The sequence below is a fragment of the Mya arenaria genome, chromosome 4, assembly GCF_026914265.1.
Source record: "Mya arenaria isolate MELC-2E11 chromosome 4, ASM2691426v1".
NCBI classification, from domain to species: domain Eukaryota; kingdom Metazoa; phylum Mollusca; class Bivalvia; order Myida; family Myidae; genus Mya; species Mya arenaria.
This window is the reverse complement of record NC_069125.1, coordinates 23,694,063-23,716,150: the sequence shown is the minus strand read 5'-3', so window position 1 is coordinate 23,716,150 and position 22,088 is coordinate 23,694,063. Positions and strand designations below refer to the sequence as shown.

At 36.3% G+C, this 22,088-nt stretch overlaps 1 long non-coding RNA gene across 1 annotated transcript; it reads right to left on the bottom strand.

Annotated features, from left to right (window-relative positions):
• Positions 1-16,030: 16,030 nt before the first annotated feature.
• On the bottom strand, positions 16,031-21,453 carry LOC128229661 (uncharacterized). Its single transcript, XR_008260113.1, has 3 exons — positions 21,405-21,453; positions 19,200-19,296; positions 16,031-16,806 (listed from the first exon to the last, which is right to left on the bottom strand). It is a non-coding gene; the product is annotated as an uncharacterized LOC128229661 (long non-coding RNA).
• Positions 21,454-22,088: the final 635 nt, after the last annotated feature.

Sequence of the window (22,088 nt, the reverse complement as noted above, 5' to 3'; positions counted from 1 at the left end):
CGTTTGGCTTTTTTTAGTTTTTATCTACTTCTTTTAGGTTGTTAATAATGAAAGTTGATTGCTTATAGATTCACGCGGAAGTCCGTGGTAGAACCGGTTCTGGTGTCAATTTGAGAAACCATATGATTGTTCTCCTGTTGGGATCAAGTCAACCAGCCTTTGGTGATAGGCAATCAACTATACGACTTGATCAGTATCAGTATTTTTTTTTCAAACTGGACGTGCTTTAATAAATAAAAAACAACAGGGCAAACAGCCTGACATACATGTTTATTACAGTGTAGGGTGTCAATTTACCTTTAATACTTGATCATATATCACTTGAATTCTTTACAAAAAGAATGGTTACCATAGAAGTTAAGCAATAAATGTGAGACACATTATGCTTGCATCATTTATTGCAAATGTAATCAATGCGTGCCTGTATACTGGTATATTGCAAATGTAATCAATACGTGCCTGTATACTGGAATATTGCAAATGTAACCAATGCGTGCCTGTATACTGGTATATTGCAAATGTAACCAATACGTGCCTGTATACTGGTATATTGCAAATGTAACCAATGCGTGCCTGTATACTGGTATATTGCAAATGTAATCAATGCGTGCCTGTATACTGGTATATTGCAAATGTAATCAATACGTGCCTGTATACTGGTATATTGCAAATGTAACCAATACGTGCCTGTATACTGTTATATTGCAAATGTAACCAATGCGTGCCTGTATACTGGAATATTGCAAATGTAATCAATACGTGCCTGTATACTGTTATATTGCAAATGTAATCAATACGTGCCTGTATACTGTTATATTGCAAATGTAATCAATACGTGCCTGTATACTGTTATATTGCAAATGTAACCAATACGTGCCTGTATACTGTTATATTGCAAATGTAATCAATACGTGCCTGTATACTGTTATATTGCAAATGTAACCAATACGTGCCTGTATACTGTTATATTGCAAATGTAATCAATACGTGCCTGTATACTGGTATATTGCAAATGTAACCAATACGTGCCTGTATACTGGTATATTGCAAATGTAACCAATACGTGCCTGTATACTGGTATATTGCAAATGTAACCAATACGTGCCTGTATACTGGTATATTGCAAATGTAACCAATACGTGCCTGTATACTGTTATATTGCAAATGTAACCAATGCGTGCCTGTATACTGGAATATTGCAAATGTAACCAATACGTGCCTGTATACTGTTATATTGCAAATGTAACCAATACGTGCCTGTATACTGGTATATTGCAAATGTAACCAATACGTGCCTGTATACTGGAATATTGCAAATGTAACCAATACGTGCCTGTATACTGTTATATTGCAAATGTAACCAATGCGTGCCTGTATACTGGTATATTGCAAATGTAATCAATGCGTGCCTGTATACTGGTATATTGCAAATGTAATCAATACGTGCCTGTATACTGGTATATTGCAAATGTAATCAATACGTGCCTGTATACTGGTATATTGCAAATGTAATCAATACGTGCCTGTATACTGGTAATCTGAATCATACAATTGGCATGAGTGTCTACATATACATACATTTAAACAAATGTAACAGAATAAGAAATTAAATACACACTGTCGATGAACCTACATGGCTTTGTTCTCTAAGATATAGGTCAAATATGCACTTGCGTCATAAACAACATTGGACAATGCACAAACTAAACTAAAAATGCATGACCACCAGAAGACAGACGGTTCTTATATATCTACATAACCAAATTTCGAGGATCCTCTTGTCAATTACAAAATAAGTTGTTAGAACGGTTCTGCACGTTACTTCTATCAATGATATTGAGGCTGCCTCAATTCGTCAAACTACGCGGTCGTCATTGGAGGGTGCTGGCTTTTCCTAATACATTATAGTGAAAACAAAAGTTAAAATCGTAATTGTTATGCAATCGATTGCCCAATTTTGAAAAAAAAATCACAGAAATGTACCTTGGACTTGATGATGAAAATTGCATTGTTCATATGATTATCAACGGATGACCAAATTTTGAAATCGTTTCAAAGAAAATACACTAAGGTGACTATCTTCTATTGATATTAAAGCTGCAGCGACGTCTTGCTGAGTTTTCCATTACGGTAATAGTGACAAGTGTAGGCATATTCTTGTCATTGACCGATTACTAAGCATTTTTCACAGGAATGTGCCTAAGATTTTCAAATCAATCATATGATTTAAAGGCATCTCATTATTTCTGTGTACATCAATTTGAACTCATTGAATGAAAATCTGTCTGAAAGAAGAGCATATTATTTGGTACATCTAGTGTGCATGTTTTCTCGTGACTAGTGTATCTATCGTTGAGTATTCGTTCTGTTTTTAAACAAAATCATAGCAGAATATTTTGATTTTGAGTTTGTCCATGTTGTGTTCATTGCAGTATTGTAAAATTTAGCTAGATACTATTTCTTTCTAAAAAGGAGTCGAATGTTCTTTCTAAAAGCGGAGCTTAACCAAATGTAGAAAAACGGGTTTGTAGCACAGTTTACAATGTACAATTCTTTCGAAATACTCAGAGGGCTCCTTCCTGTCCCAGCATTCTGCCTGATCGTTCCAAGAGCAATCCACGATATTATCCATGTAATTGTGTACGTAAGTGTTATTAAAAACATGGCGAAGGTGATTTTGTTTACTCTCTGGTCTTTACTTGAAACAATGTTATTTCGAATATTTTGTACATTTGTAACGTTCATTTTCACTGATTGTGCCCGATTGTCAAGCTCCAAATTTCCAGCAGATAAATGTAACTGTGTTTCAGATGTGCACCTGAAAATCTCATTGTGAATCACATGTTCTTCTTTTCGATGCACGTTGCCTAAACTTGCTTTCACATCAGAATTTAATGTCTGTAATGGAATTGCCATCTTGCTTGTTCTTTGATTTACTCGAATGGACATATCCAATGTCGTATTTGAAATTAAAATGCGTCTTCTGTTGCGAAGTGTGACGGCGATTTGCGTATACGCAACTGCAGTAATTCCGAAGAAAATAATGAACACGATACATATAAGAATATCAAACGCCACTCGAGCCTTTATATCGCTTGAACATATTTGTTTTGTTGTGTTGAAGACGTCCATGAAAATGACGGGCAAAAAAGCTAGCATGTCGACTAAGACCAAAATAATACAAATCTTCTTTGCTCTTCTTGGTGTCATCAGCGTTGAATGAGGACAGCAAACCTTCATGTAGCGGTCGGAGGCTATGCAAGAGAGTAACGCCGTCGAGGAAAGACTTGTGAAGAAAATAGAGTAGTGGAACATCTTACAAACAACATCCGAGGCAAATCTTGCCCACAAGTCCGTGTTCACTTTCAAAATCATAATCGGAACCACGACGGAACAACTTAAAATGTCAATCCAAGCCATTGTAAAGACGAAGAAGTCAGTACTTGACTTTTTATTGTTCTTTACTTGGACCATTATCACCAGCATATTTCCAATTATACCAAACAACATTACTGTTGCAAACCCGGAAAATGACAAAACTTGCACCTCATACGGCAATCCTCTCGAATAATCGTTCCCGATTTCAGTTATATTGTCCAACATGATGATAAGACACAGACACAATAATTTCAATATATATAATTGCAATCTATTTCTCTGTGACCAGCCGCATTTAGTAAACTGCCTGCCGCAACTAAGGCTGCAATCATTTGAATAGAGTTTTATATTAACTGGAAAGGAGAGGGGCGTTCCAAGAACAATGTTACAGAATGGAGGTATTTTGCTTGTCTTGTATGTCACCTTAAGAATATGTGTGTGCTTTCTATTCTTAAGCCAAAAGGTTTAGATCAATACTTAATAATCATGGTTACTGACGAGAAACATATGGGGGCTTACATTAGTTCCCTTTATAATCATTGGTTGCTAAATGCTTAACATAGATAACAATGGTAGTCCGAAATTAAGAAAAAGTTAAAATTAGGTTTCCTTTGTAAAATATTCCGATTTTACCAGCTAAGATAAACTTTGAAAGTATATGGTATTTATTCCAAGTGATTTTTTGGTTGTTGCTGATTAGACAGCGAACTGAATACGAAGAGGTCGGGATGGTATTCCCAAGCTCTTTTCGTTTCTCTGTTCTTGGTTCTTGTAGTGTGTCCGGCGTAAATCATGGTACAAAGCAGACATATTTCCTTGGTTAAGTAATATAATTGTCACCATTTATCATCGTCGTTAGTTTGACGCGGTTTAACCCATAAATTGGAACCGGAACCCCTACAGAACCAGATCTACGAAGTAGTTTCCTCGGAGATTTAATGATATTTGATTCATTATATTGAATTGCAGATATAGGTGACAATTGCTTTTAAATCTCTTGGAGAAGAAGGCGATGTCACAGTTTTTCAGATCATTATCCAAATAAAGTTTCTATTTTAAAGTTCAATCAAGGATTTTACGTACTCTTTGGAAAGTGTGATTACGCGAGGAATCGAATGACAATCGCATTTCTGAATCATCGAGTCGATTGGCATGGCCATCGCAAAGAAAACCGAACATGTATGATTTGTGAATATAAATATTATTTGCTGAATTAGATTTACCACTGATTAAACAAGAATTGTAACGTCAGCAAATGCGAACATGTACGGCTCGGTGTCCAGGTAAACTTGTCCTATTGGAATAGATAATCAGTGATTACTTTGAACATACTTTTTATTTGTAATGCGATTTAGCGTATCGAGTGACCAGTTAAACTATGTTTCCTCCGATGTTTTATTTTTCAATATTTTTTATGCAGTTTTGGCAAAATCTTCGACACAGATATAATGTTTACGGATGAAAAGGCCACACGCACATTTTGTAACCGTTGACTTTTGCGACTATTTTGGGGGTCCTTTTATCATTATTATCAATAATCATTTACCTACCTGTATCAATACATTAGTTTTGGTTTTATCATCCCATCCCCTCAGCCACTAAGCTCTAACCTTCACTCACCCTTCAGAGGCGCTTATCAAATTATGTAATTTGTAGTTGTGGTCTTGTGACGTTGAATGTCGGTTAAGCCTTAAAACAGGAATGTTGAATTAAGGCTAATGGGCTTGGCTTGTGTGGTCTTGTGACGTTGAATGTCGGTTAAGCCTTAAAACAGGAATGTTGAATTAAGGCTAATGGGTTTGGCTTGTGTGGTCTTGTGACGTTGAATGTCGGTTAAGCCTTAAAACAGGAATGTTGAATTAAGGCTAATGGGTTTGGCTTGTGTGGTCTTGTGACGTTGAATGTCGGTTAAGCCTTAAAACAGGAATGTTGAATTAAGGCTAATGGGCTTGGCTTGTGTGGTCTTGTGACGTTGAATGTCGGTTAAGCCTTAAAACAGGAAAGTTGAATTAAGGCTAATGGGCTTGGCTTGTGTGGTCTTGTGACGTTGAATGTCGGTTAAGCCTTAAAACAGGAATGTTGAATTAAGGCTAATGGGTTTGGCTTGTGTGGTCTTGTGACGTTGAATGTCGGTTAAGCCTTAAAACAGGAAAGTTGAATTAAGGCTAATGGGCTTGGCTTGTGTGGTCTTATGACGTTGAATGTCGGTTAAGCCTTAAAACAGGAAAGTTGAATTAAGGCTAATGGGTTTGGCTTGTGTGGTCTTGTGACGTTGAATGTCGGTTAAGCCTTAAAACAGGAAAGTTGAATTAAGGCTAATGGGCTTGGCTTGTGTGGTCTTGTGACGTTGAATGTCGGTTAAGCCTTAAAACAGGAAAGTTGAATTAAGGCTAATGGGCTTGGCTTGTGTGGTCTTGTGACGTTGAATGTCGGTTAAGCCTTAAAACAGGAAAGTTGAATTAAGGCTAATGGGCTTGGCTTGTGTTATAAGTTTGTTTCAATTTATCATAATGGCATTGCTGATGTTCAAAATGGAATTGCTGATGTTTATAATATCATTGTTAGTGTTTATAATGACACTGTAGGTGTTCATAATGGCATTGTTGATGTTTATACTGGCATTGCTAATGTACATAATGGCATTGCTGATGTTTATTATAGAGTTTCCATCAATCAGGAGAAGCTGGATCCGACGATATTTCAATAAGAAAGCAAGCTAGTACGCAAGCTAGTAGTATCATGACACTAAGAATGTGATAACAGAACGATATGGGGGGTGGGGGGCAGGCAGAATACTCTTATTTTAAGGTGGGCGTGCGTGCGTGCGTGCGGGCGTGCGGGTGTGTGTTTATGTGTACAACAGTGTTGCTATGGCAATGAGGATAATGCAAATAGCTCACAAAAAGAAATGAATATATATGCATGAAATTAAGTATTTGTAGAGAAAAAATTGTTTACCAATTAAATCACTCTCGGGTGGAAATATAACATATGTATCAAATATGGCTTGAGTTGAAATGCGATTAACTATATTTGACATTTGCAATGGTATTGAAATGAAGTTCATGTGAAAATGATTGAAGATAGCTTCTTGAAACGTGTATACACCGAAAAGGCGTCTATGATTTTCTACTGGCAATTAAACCGATCAGGACAGTATGTGTACCAGTGACTAATTTTTTGGATGTTATCGAATATGAATTAAACATTATTGAAAAAAATACTGTTTCGGGAGTTGACATGTTACATAGGGAGTATTTATTACATTTACGATTAAGATCAGTAGCTTTCAATAAAAACCATGATAGTTTTCAAGATTTAATAAATAACCCTTCGTCGAGATTAAACGCCGTTTGTATGATACTATTTAGTGTTTAACACGACTTTAGTGGATATAAAGAACCGGTCATTGGTATGTTTTTGGCTTGGCAAAACTGCCAATGTTCGCATCATCACAATTATGGTGTTCTTTTTATACCAAATATTGTTTAAAACTTCCGATCCACAATTAGCTTTTCTGATAGCTGTTTTAAAGATGTACTATTACTACCAAACGAAGAGTTACCATATTTAATGCAATTGTGTTAATTTACCAAAAAGGATTAATAAAAGTCGAAAACAATGGTTCTTATGAAGGATACTGAGTTTAATTTGAAAGAAAGGTGCAGAAAACACGGTATTTCTACCTTATGAGACAAAAGTTAATCGCAGTAAATCTTTTAGCATTCACCAATCATTTAATATTTTTACATTTTCAAGTATTAAATACCCGGTTATAAACTTGTTATCAGTAATTTATATTTTCGATAAATGCTTTATTTAGTAAAAAGTTGGAAGGTTTATCACTCAAAATTTATGTTTGTTATACATGTGAATGTATTGATTTTGAATAAGAGTGTCACTTTATTGTTGATGGAAATTATGGTGATAACATGAAGTTTTGGTATCGCTTGTAAGGAATATGCTTGTTGATAACTGTCTTATATTTAAAATAAGTGAGCGATAGTATATATTACCTAAATCATTGCAGTTTGTATTGTATATCCAGTGGCGTAGCTACATATAGGCCTTGTAGGCCTGGGCCTACAACTTTTTTGAAAAATGACAAAATTTAGATATCCCAGAAATGCTATAAAAACTACTAATACTAGCTACTCAAACACTTTGAACAACACAAAAGTTTGTTTTGATTTAACCAAAGCAAGTTTGGTGTGTATTTAATCTGCTTGACTTTATTGTTATCAGTGCAAGAATACTTAAACGTGTCTAATGTGCATATAAAAGTCACCAAACTCAAATAGAATCATCGGGCCTACAAATTGTTAAGGTCCTAGCTACGCCCCTGATATCTACTCATTATTTCAACTGATATCGGACGTTAATGACAATTTTTAAATCTTTAAAGAATGCCAACAATTTTATTTTTTTTTTGTTAAATGCTTTACATTTTCTTTTTTTATATATAATACAAAAAAACTTTCAAATTAAACCAAAATAATACGGGATCGCCAACTGAATGGCAGCTAATAAACCAATGTTTCCGAGACAATTTAGGAGATATTTGGAAAATGTTCCATACACATAAGGTTGATATCAGCAGCGTAATTGCATTCTTTAAGTTGTTGTTGTCTGCCCGCGCCCTATAATGGCAGCATTAATGCTTTCCCCAACTTCCTCTAAATGTCTTCCTATTTGAGTAATCATGTAACCCAGCCGTCATTAGATAGCTTTCCCAAATGTAACAATGTATTTCAGGGTGAAAGACACGCACATGTCTTGTCCCATCTTAGCTGTTTGCTACCTTATCGATGTTTTAAATATATGCGAGTTTTATACAACAGCATGTTTTAAAGCAACTCGTTTGACATTTTTAGTCGGCCCAGTAATTTATCATGGCCAGTTGCTCAGCTGTTTTTTTATCAAATCAGGATTCATATTACAAAGCTAACGGTTAAACTACAAAGGATACTTTTTAATTTTATGAACTCAGAAAAGAAGCATCAGGCCATCAATGTTTTTTTTATAAACTATTCATGCCATCATAAAAATACAAACACCAAAAGCATCAAAGCGTGACGCAGTGTAATACCTCGAGGGCCATATCGTGGACTGTCTTTAGTCTCCACACGCCATTAGCATCACAGTGTGACACAGTGTCATAACCCGAGGGAAAAATATAATGGACATTAATAAGTCTCCAAACAAGATTAGCATGACATCGTGACCCGCTGTTATACCTCGAGGAAAATATATTGGACATATTGAACATTCGTAAGTCTCCAAACACCATTAACATCACAGTGTGACACAGTGTCCTACCCCGAGGCAAATATGGTGGACATTCTTAAGTCTCCAAACAACATTAACACCACAGTGGGACACAGTGTCCTACCCCGAGGCAAATATGATGGACATTCTTAAGTCTCCAAACAACATTAACACCACAGTGTGACACAGTGTCCTACCCCGAGGCAAATATGATGGACATTCTTAAGTCTCCAAACAACATTAACACCACAATGTGACACAGTGTCCTACCCCGAGGCAAATATGATGGACATTCTTAAGTCTCCAAACAACATTAACATGACATCGTGACCCGCTGTTATACCTCGAGGAAAATATATTGGACATATTGCACATTCGTAAGTCTCCAAACACCATTAACACCACAGTGTGACACAGTGTCCTACCCCGAGGCAAATATGATGGACATTCTTAAGTCTCCAAACAACATTAACACCACAGTGGGACACAGTGTCCTACCCCGAGGCAAATATGATGGACATTCTTAAGTCTCCAAACAACATTAACACCACAGTGTGACACAGTGTCCTACCCCGAGGCAAATATGATGGACATTCTTAAGTCTCCAAACAACATTAACACCACAATGTGACACAGTGTCCTACCCCGAGGCAAATATGATGGACATTCTTAAGTCTCCAAACAACATTAACACCACAGTGGGACACAGTGTCCTACCCCGAGGGAAATATAGTGGAAATTCTTTATTCTCCACACGCCATTAGCATCAGCGTGTGACACTGTCATACCACGAGGGCAATATAGTGGACATTTTAAGTCTCCAAACACCATAAGCATCACAGTGTGACTCCAAAGAACATTAACACCACAATGTGACACAGTGTCATACCCCGGGGGCAATATAGTGGACATTTTAAGTCTCCAAACACCATAAGCATCACAGTGTGACACAGTGCCATACATATAAGCACTACAGTGTGACACAGTGTCATACATATTAGCACTACAGTGTGACACAGTGTCATACATATTAGCACTACAGTGTGACACAGTGTCATACATATTAGCACTACAGTGTGACACAGTGCCATACCCCGAGGAAAATATAGTGGACATTCTTTAGTCTCCAAACAACACAAGCATCACAGAATGACACACCGATTTAAGTCAGTGTGAAAACATTTCACTTCTGCTAAAAAGGTGCATGCAAAAATGTTACTGATAAGAGTGTTATCATATAATTGAATCGACAATCTTATCCAACTCTCATGTATGCGTGTTAATATATATAATAGTATATTAGTATCATAAGATGAGCTTCTGATAACAGATCTGCTGTGAAGAGCACTTAGAACATATCCTATCCCTTATTTAAAAATTAAAAAAATGAAATATGTCAGTTCCTCTTTATAAAATTGATGGTGATAGCGGCCACCATGGATTTTGACGGCCATCTTGAACGAAATATACATATGTATGATCAGGCAATGTTTCATAATTTTACCCCAACGTGCACAATTCTGTGAAATTTTGTCACGATATGACTGGAAGCAGACGTCAACATGGTCAGATAGAACCCATATCATATAACGTTTATCCTTATACAGTTATAAGAGAGGTTGGTTTATGTTTTGAAGATACAACACCTCTTAGTTGGACGTGTTTTATAGTGATTCAAGTGTGAAAATATTTGACATTGACGCAAAAAGGTGTTTGTAATAATGTCACTGATAATAGGATGGGTTATGTTTTGAAAACGATACATACAGACACACCCTATTTCTACCTATTTCTGTACATTATATAAATATTGCATGGCTTCCAGTGTGACAGTACATATTGTCATATGACGGAAATACTGTTATAGCCTCGGGTAACAGTATTTACCCGAAGGTTGACAATATGTACTGTCACACTGAAAGCCATGCAATATTTATTTTATTATACCGAACACAGTTACATTTATATACATATATAAGATTTTTACCATTACACAACTTTCAAGTTCAATCAATTTATTTTGTAATTATTGTTTGTTTACATTAGCTGTCATTTTGTTGCAAATGTCGTTTAGAAATAAAACAAACACCGGTTGTAACCAGATTTACAACACGTTTTAATAAGCGCTTACCACCTCAGACTTGGGAAACCAAAACATGCATTTTTTAGACGCGCGTGCCATGTGACAGTATCATGTCAACCGGTCAAAACGGTACTGTCAATGTGTGACAGTAAGAAATTGCCCATGATGGGTATATGAGAAATTAACATGGGTAGGTCACGTGAGGTATAATAATAATGAATGTTGGCTTTATAATAAAGTGTGAACGTAAAAAGCAGATGCAAAGCTAATTTGGTTAGTGAATTTGTATATCTACGAATACTATACATATATATATATATAACTTGTTGGAATATGCGTGTTCAATGCTTTTGTTACCGTCCTGTCTTATAGCGGGAACAGTCAATTGACCTACCAAACATATACTTCTCATTTCAATAGCTTTTGCTGCAATTTTTACAAATCGACATTCGCTCAATACACCTCCAGTGCAGACGTATTGCCGCAGGGTGCGACCATTTCAAAAGTACATTTGTTCTGTTGTTTTTTAATTGAATGTGCTTATAATCGTAATTATTCCCTACCTTATCATTAGTATATTTGTTTTCGAAGTTTAATTATGAAATTGGTTTACTAGATTAATATCGTAATTCAATTCTAGTTTTTCCAGCATTCCCCATGGCAATTGTTCCAATAACGAAGAATGGTTTACCTGTAGATGAGGACCCGGATGGAATATAATCTAAATGAAACAATTTATATATGGTGTTTCATTAGGCAGCAGTGATCTGAGTTAATGTTAGAGAAATTGTCTAGTGTATGATTATGAACCCTACCTTTGGCAGTAACGTTTCATTATTCGTTTGCAATTTGTTTGGGAAAAATCTAATGACAGACATTCTGGTCACTAATGAAACATCAAAGAATATAATTTTAGAAAAAAGAACAACAGTATATACCATAATATCGCATAGTACACTGCGTAAATTTCGCATGAATAGTATAGCTCTCTAATAAAAACAAATGAGTTTAAACTTGACATTTATTAGAACCACGTGAATGACCTATCAGTTGTAAATATAAGTTGCTTGTGCATTATCCGTCCGAAAACTTCAATAGTTGTATCCAGGTACACTGTATGATAGTGTTTGCCGAGGTTTGTTGTTGCTAAGTTCCTAACTGAATCAAGCTTTGTTGTACGATATGTAACCTTTTGCCATAGCAACGCCTAGCATTGGAAATGATCATTTCAAGCTTTACATCAACTAATAATAACATTCGATCATGAATATTGCTATTTTTGCCACAAAATATGTAATTGTGACACAAATTCAAAACTTTGCTTACCAACACAAAATGCGAAAATCTGATGATGATATAAACGGAAAGAAATTAAATCATCCAATCATGTTGCTACCTAAATTAATTAGTTGTTCAAAACATAATAAAAATGAACATACCAATGTGTTTGCCCAACCGGATATGCAGTAAACATTTAAGGGACTGTAAACAGCGAACGCTAACCAACAGGCGGGATTTTGACACTCCCGATTGTACAGCCATACCAGGGATATCCTTGGCCGTTTTTTTCAAAACAAATGTATATGCATGGAACACCATCGATCCCAGGGATTTGTGATATTGTTCATGCATGGAGAGTTGTTCATGCATGGAACACAATCAATCCCAGGGATTGGTGACCTTGTCCATGCATGGAACACCATCGATCCGAGGGATTTGTGATCTTGTTCATGCATGAAACACCATCGATCCGAGGGATTTGTGATATTGTTCATGCATGGAGCGTTGTTCATGCATGGAACACAATCAATTCCAGGGATTGGTGACCTTGTCCATGCATGGAACACCATCGATCCCAGGGATTTGTGATATTGTTCATGCATGGAGCGTTGTTCATGCATGGAACACAATCAATCCCAGGGATTGGTGACCTTGTCCATGCATGGAACACCATCGATCCGAGGAATTTGTGATCTTGTTCATGCATAAAACACAATCGATCCGAGGGATTTGTGACCTTGTCCATGCATGGAACACCATCGATCCCAGGGATTTGTGATCTTGTCCATGTATGGAACACCATCGATCCCAGGGATTTGTGATCTTGTTCATGCATGGAACACCATCGATCCGAGATATTTGTGATATTGTTCATGCATTGAGCGTTGTTCATGCATGGAACACCATCGATCCCAGGGATTTGTGATATTGTCCATGCATGGAACACCATCGATCCCAGGGATTTGTGATCTTGTTCATGCATGAAACACGCCATCGATCACAGGGATTTGTGACGTTGTTCATGCATTGAACGCCATAGATCAGAGGGATTTGTGATCTTGTTCATGTATGGAACGCCATCGATCCCATGGATTTGTGATCTTGTTCATGCATGGAACGCCAACGATCCCAGGAAATTGTGACGTTGTTCATGCAAGGATCGCCATAGATCCGAGGGATTTGTGATCTTGTTCATGCGTGAAACACCATCGACCCCAGGGATTTGTGATCTTGTTCATGCATGAAACACCATCGATCCCAGGGATTTGCGATCTTGTTCATGCGTTAAACACCATCGATTCCAGGGATTTGTGATCTTGTTCATGCATGAAACACCATCCATCCCAGGGATTTGTAATATCGTTCATGCATGGAACACCATTGATCCCAGGGACTTGCGATCTTGTTCATACATAGACCACCATCGATCTCAGGGATTTGTGATCTTGTTTATTCTGAAACACCATCGATCTCAGGGATTTGTGATCTCGTTTCTGCATGAAACACCCAACACCATCGATCTCAGGAATTTGTTATCTTGTTTATGGATGGAACATCAAATATCATCGATTCAAGGGATTTGTGATCTTGATTATGGATGGAACATCGAACATCATCGATTCAAGGGATGTGTGATCTTGATTATGGATGGAGCATCAAACATCATCGATTCAAGGGATTTATGATCTTGATTATGGATGGAACATCGAACACAATCGATTCAAGGGATTTGTGATCTTGTTTATGGATGGAACATCGATTCAAGTGATTTGTGATTTTGAATATGCATAAAACAGCTTCTACCCAATGAATTTATGATCTTGTGTATGTATGGAACACCATCGATCCCAGGGATTTGTGATCTTGTTTATGCATGGACCACCATCGATGCAAGGGATTTTTAATCTTGTTTATGCATTGAACACCATCGATACAAGGGATTTGTGATTTGGTTTATGCATGGAACACCATCGATACAAGGGGTTTGCGATTTGGTTTATGCATGGAACACCATCGATACAAGGGATTTGTGATTTTGTTTATGCATGGACCACCATTGATACAAGGGATTTGTGATTTTGTTTATGCATGGACCACCATCGATACAAGGGATTTGTGATTTTGTTTATGAATGGAACACCATCAATACAAGGGATTTGTGATCTTTTTTATGAATGGAACACCATCGATACAAGGGATTTGTGATTTTGTTTATGAATGGAACACCATCAATACAAGGGATTTGTGATCTTTTTTATGAATGGAACACCATCAATACAAGGGAGTTGTGATCTTCTTTATGAATGGAACACCATCGATGCAAGGGATTTGTGATCTTGTCTATGAATGGAACACCATCGATACAAGGGATTTGTGATCTTCTTAATGAATTGAAGACCATCGATACAAGGGATTTGTAATCTTGTTAATGCATGGAATACTATCGATCGTGGAACACCATCGATCCAATGGATTTGTGATCTTGTTTAAGCATGGAACACCATCGATCTAGGAACACCATTGTTCAAAAGGATTTGTGATATTGTTTTTGCATGGAAGAACACTATCGATCCAATAATTTTGAGATAGTGTCTGTGTCGCATAAAACACCATCAATCCAAAGGATTTGTGATCTTGTTTATGCATGGAACACCATCGATCAAAGGGATTTTGTTAATGCACGGAACACCATCGATCTATGGGCTTTAAACAACTTTCCTGCTCCTGGGTGTGATCGATGACTCCTCCCACGTCCTCGATTTGGCGACACAAAGATACGTGCATAAGAGGACAATAATCAGTGAGATACATTGACCACTGTGTTGTTTCTATCATTATTTTCGCAGGTAACACACCTCAGCTCCTCATTACGAGCACAATATCAGATAGCAACTGTTACCATTGTGATGTCTTCTTTGATTTGAGCGGTAATTAATCACGAGACTCTAGCACCAAAATCAGGTGCTATACTTCTGAGAAGACTGTCCGGGTGGTTAACTGATACGTGATAATGAGGTTTCATATATGTGTGGCGATGTGAGATTCGCAATTTGACCGCTCGAGGCAGGTTAATGTTACTGTTAACTGTGGCCGCTGTATCCCTACAGTACTAGTTGTATGAGCATCTTACGCAACTATTGGAAAGGTTGCCCATGAAAGGACATTAATTGCAGTGGTCAAAGGTAAGACCCCAGGAGTCATTGTTTAAATTAAATAAACAAATATTTCCATCTTTATATGGACCGTATGCTGATTTTGTAAGACTTTTGTAAAGAAAAGTTGCATTTGTATTCAGTGTATCCCTAATATGAGAAGACATGTTTGTTTTTATTATGGCATTGTTTATTGGCTTAGTGGATGTGTATCATTGGAATGCATCGGTAATCTTTTTTGAATACATTTATAAAGAATTAGTTTGTATTAGTATCGGTGCTTAGGTGCAAAATACACTCAGTTTTACATGTCTCTCATTTTATTTACGCATGACAGTGAATCAAGGCATGGTTATACCATCTCAGACCATTCTTTTTAGGCTTTAACGATAAATGGTTTGTGATTTCAATGACAGACAGACAGACAGACATTTTATTTCGACTTGTACAATGTACATCGTCAACAACACATATATTTATAATTATCAATGACGGGCTGGAAATGCTGGATTAACTTTTTTGGGGGTTAACATTTTCACCGCATTGTTTGTACTCCTACTCCTGATTCGGTCACGTGATTGAATACACAGTGGCTACGTTCAACCAATATAGTTTTTTCCAGCGTTGTTTAATGTTTTGTTGTCAAGTGTAACTTTCTTCCCATATATGGTGTTGGGAATCGTGAAGCATTAGAAATCAATGTTATTTCGCGTACCAATTGGTCAATTGACTATAGAATGTAAAGTAAAATTATAAAGTCGTCTCTGACCTTAAACATATTGCAAATGCGTTGACAGTTCAAAGGGGGGGCAATCAACTGTTTGTGAAGAGATAAAAAAATAAACACGGCGCGCATTTTGCACTGCGTTGTTGTTATTTATTTTATGTAATACATGAATTCAATTACTGAATTCAGTTTATTGAAACATATCGGGTAACTTTTTTTAATCGTAGAAATCAGTTCCTCTTGTACTTAAAATGGAGATTATTGTCAAAACCTTGATGTAAGCAAAGAATAACATACTGGAATAACATACATTCTATTGACGTATTGTAAAAACGGTTGATTTGTTTTAAGTCTCATGTTTTAGTTAAGCGATCTGGTCCCAAAGCTGTCATCTTGGTCTCATTTGCCATTGTTTACACTTTTAATGATACAATGAACAGATAATTATACATGTGGCTTAAGTCGATATATTTGATAATTCTGAAAACTTTTCTTTTCCCTGTACATACAATAAAGTGTGTTATTAATTTAAAGTGTTTCTTGCTTTACTCGGGTGAGAAGTTTCCTAGTTTGCCATTCACACATAGATATTGTTTGAAGCCTTTTCTTATTTTTTATACCAAGAGGTTATATCAGGGACCGCATTGCTCGTCAGGCCAAACTTCCAGTAATGAAGCATATAAAGAATCAAAACAAAATTGAATACATGTGGTACAAATGTAATTAGAAAACTCATTTTATTTGAATTTCACTTCTTTCTATGTTATCTCTTCTCATTTACAGCGATAAAGCATCCCTTGAAAGTTTTCATCGAGCTATCCGCCAGGCACTTGTAAGTGACGTCATTTCCGTACAGCACGCCACAACCTTCACACGTCTCGACGAACGCCGACATCGTAAATCCACTAGGTACATTCCTATAAATATAAAAATAAACGTGATTCGTTACATTACCCGTTATCATTAGTAAAATCAAAAGTCTAAAAGTGTTAACATTCTTAAGAGAAGATAATTGATTATTGTTGGTATACGTAAGTATATTTCAAAGGGTGGAAAGTAATGGTGATGGCAGTAGAGGACGATTTTAACAAAAGTTTTAAGATCTATTTCATAAATTCCAATAACTGTCAACACATAGCAAAATTGTTTGCAACAAAGGTTAGTTTCATATTTTGATTCGTACGGAGTAGTTCAGGAAATAAATGTGGACCAATGTCCTGATTATGATTCCGTCGTAAAATAACAAGCAATGGTCCATCAGGCGTCACGCAAGGGTTATATTTTGTTTGGAGAGAACAACTGTGAATTTTATCCACATTCATTAAATGCCAAGAAGGCAGACAATTTGATTAGACCTTTTTAGTGAAATCGAAGACAAAACTCCTGGAAAAATGATTCTTAGAGGAACAAACTACATATAAAGTAAGGAAAGGCACTGCATTTTTTAATACATGTAACAGAACATTTAATGCAAACATCCCCTAGCAACGTATTAAATAGGTCGCCTTCTTAGCGAGCGTTCAATCACATATCGTAAGATCAGGAAATTTAGATGAATTGTAAGCAAGCGTCAAAAATCAAAGATTTTATCAAACCAAGTCTACCGTTCCCCACGTAATAATTTGTTTCAAAATATATCTCATTACCACCAAGAATGAACTATTTCATGTTGTCGATGAAAATCGATCAATTAATCAATATGATGTTGATAGGGTGCTCACATGCATATAATTATCCCTAATTTATCGCGATCTTACACTCAAACAAACATTTTTATTGTATGCATAAAATGGCAGTTAATTCATTGTAGTTTTTCAGAAAAGCGCGCCAAGTTGAATGCAAACGTAACGTCATTTCCGAAATGACCTCGTTGAAATTGTGTCGCAGCCTTGCGTGCTTGATTTGGTGTGAGAGCGGGACAAATTTAAAAAAAAAAGAAACTAAGTTTTGCTGCTTTATCCTATAAACCACCGGAAAGTATTTCAAGAAAATTAGAACTACAGTGGGAACGACGATGTTTCGTTGGTTATACAGGCGCCACACAGAACTTAAAGCAAGCTGTAGTGAATCTTTGGTTTTTATTGGAATTGTCCGGAATGAATGTGTAACACATGCAAAACAAACTGTAAAGAGCTGGGAGTAAATTCTTTTTTCATGCACAATCTTCATCTAAAGTATGCAAACATTTGTTGCGGTTTGACTGATATTGTTCATCAGTAGTAATGGCACGTACAACACTGTCATTGCCCTCATGTACAACACTGTCATTGCCCTCATGTTCAACACTGTCATTGCCCTCATGTTCAACACTGTCATTGCCCTCATGTACAACACTGTCATTGCCCTCATGTACAACACTGTCATTGCCCTCATGTACAACACTGTCATTGCCCTCATGTACAACACTGTCATTGCCCTCATGTACAACACTGTCATTGCCCTCATGTACAACACTGTCATTGCCCTCATGTTCAACACTGTCATTGCCCTCATGTACAACACTGTCATTGCCCTCATGTACAACACTGTCATTGCCCTCATGTACAACACTGTCATTGCCCTCATGTACAACACTGTCATTGCCCTCATGTTCAACACTGTCATTGCCCTCATGTACAACACTGTCATTGCCCTCATGTACAACACTGTCATTGCCCTCATGTTCAACACTGTCATTGCCCTCATGTACAACACTGTCATTGCCCTCATGTACAACACTGTCATTGCCCTCATGTTCAACACTGTCATTGCCCTCATGTTCAACACTGTCATTGCCCTCATGTACAACACTGTCATTGCCCTCATGTTCAACACTGTCATTGCCCTCATGTACAACACTGTCATTGCCCTCATGTACAACACTGTCATTGCCCTCATGTACAACACTGTCATTGCCCTCATGTACAACACTGTCATTGCCCTCATGTTCAACACTGTCATTGCCCTCATGTACAACACTGTCATTGCCCTCATGTACAACACTGTCATTGCCCTCATGTTCAACACTGTCATTGCCCTCATGTACAACACTGTCATTGCCCTCATGTACAACACTGTCATTGCCCTCATGTTCAACACTGTCATTGCCCTCATGTACAACACTGTCATTGCCCTCATGTTCAACACTGTCATTGCCCTCATGTACAACACTGTCATTGCCCTCATTCACTCGGCTTAAGTGGTAGTCTATTTATATATAAAAACAAACAAACAACAACAACATCAATACATATCAGTATCAAAGGAAGGTAAAATTAACGACCCCGATTGACTGGAAAATTAGTTACTTCACTATAACAAACTTACAAACCTTCGAACGAAATTCTCGAACGAATTAGGAGCACCTAACCCTATCGCTAAACATGCGCAGAAGACGATCACTGTTGGCAACCTTGCGTTCTTCATATCTGAAAAAAAAAATCCTAATAATTTCAGTTTTATAATTGGTTGTTTCTTCGTATTTAGCTGTTTTTAAAAAAAAAAAATACGTTGATGATTTTTCGAGTGTCTCTGTACCCGTGTAATGAACAATAGTCAATGTTTAATTTGTTTGAAGTCAAAACACAAAGACGAATCAGACGACAATTTATGGACACACAACCAATTAGACCATATTTCATAAATAAAACTGTATATTTTGAAAGTGTGATTATGCCTTAGATTATAACTGTCTTCAGTCGTATAATTTTTATGTAACCAATTATAAATATGGCCTAAACAATTGTTTGGTTAGGGTTACATCCTTTTCAACAATAGGTAGGGTATGTAGGCTTTTATTATTGGATAATGGTGTTATCTTCTGTACACGCATTTAAGGTTTACTACAAAGTGAAAAGCAATCAAAAAAAAATATTTAAAAAATACTTATTCTTTTTTCAAACTGACTATAAAAACGGTACGGTCGGCGCCTATTCCGTAGGTAGGGTCGGATAACCCGACCCAAATATTTTTTTAGGCCTAACTAAATCGAACGTCGAGAAAGAAAGCTAAAGAAATGCGGACGTTCGTAGTTCGAAGTGCTTTGATTATGAAAAAAATCGATTTACTTAGAATAAATGGTGGGAACGCTTAACGATCACTTCTTAATTTCAAAATTCGATAGGTCTTTAAAGGTTTCGCCTTATTATTGTGAATCAAATTATTATTTCGCATATAAAATATTACTGAAAAAATGCAGAGAGATTTCACAGGAAACTCTAGCTCAAAAGGCGTATATATAAGAAAGATATTTATTTATGTCTTGAAATTGTCCACCTGCGTCAAGTTAGACAACTATTTCAACGTCAAACGTTCACAAAAAATTAATGATAGTTTAATAGCATTTCTAAAGAAGTCTACACCTCTGTGGTAAGTCCATGTAAATTTTATTTCTACTGAGGGAATATTATCAAATAGTCCCTACTGCTTTGTACCATATTGTATGGTCATGTAAGTAATTTTAATACACGTGAGTTTTTACAAATATAAAGAAACAGAACATATAGAATAAGTAAAAGTGTGAGTTGGTCATTAAACAGTTGACGCATGTTCAATTATGTTACAATAGTCTAAAAAAAAATAAGTAATCGATATGTTAGAAATAATGCATTGGTACAGTCGTCCATTGTCTTTACTGTAAATCATTATTGTAGATTGGTGAATTATATATTATATCTGTGACTTGTGTGTAAGTAATCAATTTTATGATTGTTCGATCCTTTCGTATGTTAATTCTGTATTAACTTAGGAGGGCACGCGGCAAATTATAAGAAGAACTCATGGATAATTTGCAAGTGTTAAAAAAAAAAAGAAAAAAAAAAGAGATTAAAAAATACAAGTGTGCGGCTGCCCTCCTGCGTTCATCCATGCACTTATGTGTTCACGCACCAAAAACTACGACAAATTCACTTATTATTAAATTTAGAATAATCATTCATCACAAAAATATGTAAACTATTCTGCAGGTGAGAATCTATTGCTATAAATGTTCGGACAAGTACTGTTTAGCTTTAAAACGTCTTGGTATTGTAAGTATCGATGATTGACTGTAGGCATTTTTTTCAAAACTCTTAAGTATATTTATCCGTTATATAATTATATACGGGTGTGGAGATATTTCATAAGTGTTTTATTTCAGTCCACAGAATTTATTAACTGAAACGCTTACGCATACGCTGACAGTAAAATAAATACGATATCATACTCAATCATTATTAAAGTGTTTACTTTGACGTTTTTAATACCAGGTATACTTCGAGGCAGTATACTTTGAAGAAGTCAACAGTAACCACGATGAATATATAATATAGGAAATAATTGTAATTAGACTAATGCAAAACTGCAATTTTAACTATTGAACATAATAGGACTGAAAGTCATCGGTAAAAAAAAATCTGATTTGTTTTTAGTGCCAAACAGATTCAAGTGCATTTTATATACGATAATACGAGTCTATGGCTAACTGCCCCTAAGTGACAAAGTGTTAAGTGATAAATCTAGCAAAAACAGTTAAAATGGAAAATAAATTTATCAGTACCTTTTTTGTAGTTGTGTCCTTCTCCGAGTAAGTCTAAGGAAAGAACGGCGGAGGAGGACAGCTCTTATACCCTTCAGGAAACCCTAACCTTTGACATGTTTTATGCAATCCTCCTCAGACGCCGTCGGCAAAATCATAGCCCTAGCGACGAACCACCAATTAAAAGACAAAAGTCGCGTTTCTGTTCTTTATTACACGTATCGATAAACAGGACTAGGGTGTCACTTTCGTCACCAAAGATTAATAGGGATAATGTTTTTCTAAGTAGACTAATAAAGCACTCACGAGTTTGTGCGGGAAACCAGGGATGGACGCTTGAATCAGCGTTCGATGAAACCTGAATAGCACGTGAAGATGTCTTAGTAAATCCACAAAGAAATATGGATTTAACGCTAATAACAAAATTATCAAGTCTGTAAAAGTTAAAACGGGCAAAAGTTTTCTAATTGATTTTGCCGCTTTAAGACATTACCATCCGGAAACTATTATTTTAAAATTTATTGATGTGACGTAATCAATTCTACCCCGCTTAGGAACGGTTTGTTTGTTTTTAAATATTTCGATTAATAATTCTATTTTATTTTGAAATAGAACCTTTAAATGGAAATTATATCTGCATTTCAATTTCAAATATAGTCGTGTACGCAGCATAGTTTTCAATACAAAAATATGTCAGTTTTAACG